The sequence below is a fragment of the Bos javanicus genome, chromosome 9, assembly GCF_032452875.1.
Source record: "Bos javanicus breed banteng chromosome 9, ARS-OSU_banteng_1.0, whole genome shotgun sequence".
Lineage (NCBI taxonomy): Eukaryota > Metazoa > Chordata > Mammalia > Artiodactyla > Bovidae > Bos > Bos javanicus.
In genome coordinates, this window is record NC_083876.1 from 60,856,066 (window position 1) to 60,862,808 (window position 6,743).

The following is a 6,743-nucleotide window of genomic DNA, read 5'->3' on the forward strand; positions in this document are numbered from 1 at the left end:
AACTTTCTAGCTCACCACATACAGCCCTAGAGTGTGGCCCTTGACCTCATGGTTCAAGACAGTGACAGGAGCTTGAGCCATCATTGTTTTTTCAAATTTTTTAAAATTATTTTTTCTAGTCCTGCCACATGACATGTGGGATCCTAGTTTCCCGACCAGGGATCAAACCCATGCCCCCTGCAGTGGAAGCATGGCATCTTAACCGCTGGACCACCAGCCATCATTTCTGCCACTGGAGAAGCAGGATGCTTAAGGGGATGAAGGGGAAAGGGAGTGTGCCTGTAATCTTTCAAGGAAAGTTCCAGGAGGTTGTCACACATTTCCCACTGGACAGAACTTGGTCCCTTGGCCACATCTACCTGCAAAGAATGCTGGGAAATATATTTATTCTGAATAGGCATATACCTAACCCACGAAGAGGAAATGCTGAAAGAAAGGGAAAACACAGAGTATAGGATAGAGCAGTTCCTGCCATACCACCGAATAGCGCACTCCCTTGTTCCCATGTGCTGTGCTGTGCTAAGTGGCTTCAGCCGTGTCTGACTCTCTGACGCTATGGACTGTAGCCTGCCAGGCTCCTCTGTCCATGGGATTCTTCAGGCAAGAACACTGGAGTGGGTTGCCATGCCCTCCTCCGGGGATCTTCCTGAAGCACCAGTGAAGAACTATAGGGAAGCTCCTCTCTAAGCACGTGTATGGCTGATGCATCCGCTCTCCCTGCCTCTCACGCATACTCCTTCCCGTTATATCTCAAATGTGAAGCAGACGGTTAGAGAGAAATGAGTCTTTCTAATGTACTATGGTGATGTCTAGAGCTTCAGCTACAACTAAGCTCAGGGAGACGTGGAATGTTTCTGAGCCTGGAAATAGGACCCGAGCAGTGAGTGCCCATTGTTGTTTATTTTGGGGGAGAGAGGAGTTCTCCCTTTCCCGCCAACTCTGCCAATTAGGAGAGAAAGTAGTGGGGTCAGGAAATCTAGGGCAATTCTCCTTGGGGTAGACTGTGGAGTCCCAAAGATTCCGCTCCCACCAGCTGCCCCACTTGTTTGGTGATTGCTCCCTGAGCTGCTCTCTCCAGAGGACAAGCTGGCCTGTAATCGCCACCCTCGAGAGGAAGTTTGATTACCACATTCAAGAGGGCAGGACATGGTCTCCGTAGTGAGTCATCACCTTACTTGTTTTCCCAGGCGCATGCAGGATTTGCACCAGTCACCCCCATTCTCACCACAACGATAGTGCCTCGTTTTGAGATATCTTGCTGGCTGAGGGGATGTAAATGTGACCACAGGGGAGAAGAGAGGTTCTCCTCAGTTTGAATATTTTTTAAAAATTAAGTCAGTAGGCAAATATGATATATATGTGTATGGAAAACAAGAAGAATATCAGAGTGAGATCGGATAGGTGGAGTTTACTGTTCTGGAGTGGCTTTCTTCACTAAAGAATAAAGACTGCATTTAAAAACAATGTTGTAAATTAACAATGGGTCCCTAAATGAGTTAGTAATCTGGACTGCTTGATTCAAGATACTGCTCACCTTAATGTTGTAGCGTCCAAGAACAAAAGAATCTTTTATTTTCTACCACATTATGCTGCTCTTGTCTACCGAATGTTAGTCAATAGTCTGTATGAAGTGTTGTTGTTCAGTTGCTCAGTTGTGTCTGACTCTTTGCAACCCCATGGACTGCAGCACTCCAGGCTTCCCTGTCCTTCACCATCTCCCAGAGTTTGCTCAAACTCATGTCCATTGAGTCAGTGATGCCACTCAACCATCTTGTCTGCATGAACATGGGCATCTAAATAGTTGGCATGCTTTTTACTGAGTCCAGGCTCGCTCTGCTTGCCTCAAGATGGGCCAAAGAATCCAAGACAAAGTGTTGGGACGAGGAAGGGACTTTATTCAGGAGTCGGCTGACCAAGAAGATGGCAGGGTAGCGCCTCAAAATAATCATCTTGTTGGGACTTGGTTGCCAGGTTGTTTTATGGATCAGAGATGGGGGGTGGGGAGGTGAGGAATCAAAGTAAAAGGACTATTTAATCCTTGCAAAGGTACCCTAGAACGGCAAGCCTCGGGCAGGGGGATGTGTTAGTTTCACTTCCTTACCATCCTTCAAAAGTGGGCAGCTCAGGCTATATCTCCCTGAGGCAGGCCATTAAGTTTACCTGCAATAACAAAGCCTTGGTGGCTCAGTCAGTAAAGAATCCTCCTGCAGTGCAGGAGACTTCCTGCAATATAGGAGACCAGGGTTCGATCCCTGGGTAGGGAAGCTCCCTGGAGAAGGAAATGGCAACCCACTCCAGTATTCTTGCCTGGAAAATCCCATGGACAGAGGAGCTAACGGGCTCCTAACAGTCCATGGGGTCACAAAGAGTCGGACACGACTGAGCGACTGAACCACCACCACAATAACAAAAGTGGCAAGATGAGGGTTAAAGTTACAGAAGCAGATCCAGCATAAATTCAAAATTAACCCTTCCCAATTATATGCCTAGTCATATCTATATTTCTGGGAAAGTTGCCTTTTTTACCATAAAGATTTTTTATGATGTTGACCATTTTTAAAGTCTTTTATTGAATTTGTTATAATATTGCTTTTGTTTTCTGTTTTGGTTTTTTTGGCCAGGAGGCATGTGGGATCTTAGCTCCCCAGCCAGGGATCAAACCTGCGCCTCTTGCAATGGAAGGTGAAGTCTTAACCACTGGACCTCCAGGAAAGTCACTTCCCTTTTAATCATAACTGTATAACCACCTACAGCTGACAGCTTTTATTGAGATATGATTTACTTGCAGTAAAATGCACAGACTTTAAGTATACAGTTCAATGAGTTTTAAAGTATATTCTGCTTAACCTGTCTTCCTATTAAGAGACAGAACATTTCTGACACCTTATAAAGCCCCTACCTGCCACATTTCTAATCATTCCTTGTGTTCACCTTCCCCTGACCTGACATCCAATATTCTGAGTTCTATCACCATTACATTTGTTCTGTCATTTCTAAAGCTTCATATAAATGGGATTATAAGGTAGGTTCCCTTCTGTGTCTGGCTTTTCTCACTTAATATAGCATTTTTGAGATGAATTCATGTCGTTACATGTATCTGTAGTTCATTCCTATTTGTTGCTGAGAAGTAGCCTGTTGTTTGAATAAACCATGATTTCTTCTTCCATTCTCATGTGGTAGACATTTAGATTATTCCTGGTTTGGAAAAATAAAGCTTCTTATAATAATGATGGTAAATAAATAGTGACGTTGTAACTCATAAACAAGAAACTACTAGGTGTGTGTGAGAGTGTGTGCCTGACATCGCACAGAAACATGTTCATTGAGAAGTTCCTGGATTAGGGACTTCCCTGGCAGTTCAGTGGTTACGACTTCTGTTGCAGTGAAAAGGAAAGAAGAAAAGAGGAATGAGTTGTGTTTTTTTTTCCTTTCCCTTTACTGAGAACAAAGAAGATAAATAGAACAGTGAGCAAGCCTGAACATTCCTAGTTTTTTTCACTTTAACTGCTTCTAACTCTGCATGTCTGTAACTAAGTTTGCTTTTCTGTCCCATAACTCTGTAGGAGCTACACTTCACATCTATTTTCCTTTGACCATATGCTAAATACATCCTGTGTCTGGTACTTATCCTTACAGCACCCTTCCCCTTATAATTACATATCAGAAAGAAGGCTGAAGAGCCACCAAACGGCCAGAATCAATTACTGGGTTACTGACACCAGCCTATGACTGTCTTTGAAACAATGCGAGAGGAAGAAATCAAGTTCTTAACACCTTTGTTCCTCATCACAGACTCCTGACTGTGAGTCCTCTTCTAATAGAAGCCCCTAGACTCCTCATGGAGGGGAGCACAGTTCCTGAGGCATGTGTTCCCCTCTCCACCAGCTGAGAACTAAAGCCACTTTTCTATTTCCTCCAGACTGTATTTCCATGTTTTTAAATTCCGCTTCAGTGACAGAGATAGCCAAGATTTTGGCCAGCAACACTTCACCTTCGAATGCAGGGTGTGAAGGTTCTATCCCTGTTTGGGGAGCTAAGATTCCACATGCCTCTCAGCCAAAAAAAAACATAAAACAAACATTGTAATGAATTCAATAAAGACAAAAAAAAGGGGGCTGTCCACATCAAAAAGTCTTAAAAAAAAAAAAAAAGAAGTTCCTGGGCTAAAGCTCAGAGGTGGCGAACATACACTTGAAGTTTGCTTTGGTTGGACACAGGGGGTGAGTGAGGACTTTGTAGACGTTGGTAGGATGAAGCAGAATTCGTGCAGTTTAAACAAGTTGTTATCAGGCGTCCCTGGTGGTTCAGTGGTGAAGATCCCACGTGCCGCGGAGCAACTAAGCTCATTCGCCACAACTATTGAGCCTGTGTTCTAGAGCCCGTGCTCCTCAACAAGAGAAGCCGCCCCGATGAGAAGCCCGAACACCACGACCAGGGAGTAGCCCCTGCTTGCTCTAACTAGACAAAGCCTGCACAGCAATGAAGATCCAGCAAAGCCAAAAATAAAAATAAACAAATAAAAGTAGTTTTAAAAGATTTTTATCTATTGCAACCAAATGAAATAGGCTTGGTTGGAAAATGCATGTCTACAATTTAGAGATGAGCCACTCCTGATGGGCTAGTCATCGTTCCATTTTACAGCAGAAAACTTTCTTGGGCTCTTAGCTTCCTTAGGTGTAAAATAGAGGCATTAATTCCTACCTAGCCAACCTCCTAGGGCTGTTGTGAGAAGCAAATGGGAGATTGTTAGCTTAAAGCTCTAATTGCAAGGTGGGTGGTGTCTGTAACAAATTCACAGTTTTCCCTTGAGAGACTAGAGTGGAACATTTTACACGTCATGTACTTTTTGTTTGTTAAATCATTTACCTCCCCAAGAAATAAGCACGTTGCTATCATTTCCATTTTACAGATGAAGAACTTGAAGCCTGGGCAGGTTTACCACCCAGAAGCCACACAGCTATAAATAGCATCTCTAGGATTTGAACCCAGGTAGAATTGGCTCTAATCTGAGCTGTTACTATTGTGCCATCTGTCTTTCTAAGAAGTTGTCATTATACCTCCTCCTAGCCACCCACGTTACAGGAACTCTCTTCAGCCTTTATTTCCTCGTGGGAGGGTTGCTATATTCAAATTCTTTGGCATGTTATCTAACAGATGTAACAGAAACTGAAAGCTTGCCTAAAAGCTAATGGTCGTCCCAGAGGCTTGCTGTGACATAGCTGAGCCAGCCATATTCTTGGTGTAAACTTTGTATTTCACAATAATCCAAACCACCAACCTGCTGGAACAGATCCCAGGAGCTCCCACCTTTCCCAGGACACAGCATGGTGTCCAACTGATGTGGGAAATGCCCATGGCACTGAATGCTAAGAAGTGAGCATCCCTACACCCAAGGCCGTTTGGTCATTTACTAAATGTCTCTGTCCTCAGTGCCTGCGCAGTTGGACTTGCTTCTTAACAGACTCCTTCAGCACCTCAGTGGCCACCTCCTTCTGTCTGAGAGGCCGTGAATAACTGAGCTGGGGAAGAAGCTTGCAAGACTGGGTGTGGACGGGTGGGGCTGGACAGACCAGCTTTTCACTTGCATTTAAAAATTACTAGTTGGAGGGAAGGGATAAATGAGGAATTTGGAATTAACAGACAAACACTACTACATATAAGATAAATAAACAGCAAGAACCTACTTGTTTAGCACAGGGAACTATATTCAATATCTTGTAATAACCTATAATGGAGGAGAATCTGAAAAAGTTATACATATCAGATCAGATCAGTCGCTCAGTCGTGTCCAACTCTTTGCGACCCCATGAATCGCAGCACGCCAGGCCTCCCTGTCCATCACCAACTCCCGGAGTTCACTCAGACTCACGTCCATCGAGTCAGTGATGCCATCCAGCCATCTCATCCTCTGTCGTCCCCTTCTCCTCCTGCCCCCAATCCCTCCCAGCATCAGAGTCTTTTCCAATGAGTCAACTCTTCGCATGACGTGGCCAAAGTACTGGAGTTTCAGCTTTAGCATCATTCCTTCCAAAGAAATCCCAGGGCTGATCTCCTTCAGAATGGACTGGTTGGATCTCCTTGCAGTCCAAGGGACTCTCAAGAGTCTTCTCCAACACCACAGTTCAAAAGCACCAATTCTTCGGTGCTCAGCTTTCTTCACAGTCCAACTCTCACATTCATACATGACCACAGGAAAAACCATAGCCTTGACTAGATGAACCTTTGTTGGCAAAGTAATGTTTCTGCTTTTTAATATGCTATCTAGGTTGGTCATAACTTTCCTTCCAAGGAGTAAGCCTCTTTTAATTTCATGGCTGCAGTCACCATCTGTAGTGATTTTGGAGCCCAGAAAAATAAAGTCTGACACTGTTTCCCCATCTATTTCCCATGGAGTGGTGGGACCGGATGCCATGATCTTCGTTTTCTGAATGTTGAGCTTTAAGCCCACTTTTTCACTCTCCACTTTCACTTTCATCAAGAGGCTTTTGAGTTCCTCTTCACTTTCTGCCATAAGGGTGGTGTCATCTGCATATCTGAGGTTATTGATATTTCTCCCGGCAATCTTGATTCCAGTTTGCGTTTCTTCCAGTCCAGCGTTTCTCATGTTGTACTCTGCATATAAGTTAAATAAACAGGGTGACAATATACAGCCTTGACGAACTCCTTTTCCTATTTGGAACCAGTCTGTTTGAACTGCTTTGCTGTACACTTGAGACATTGTACATCAACTATACTTCAATTAA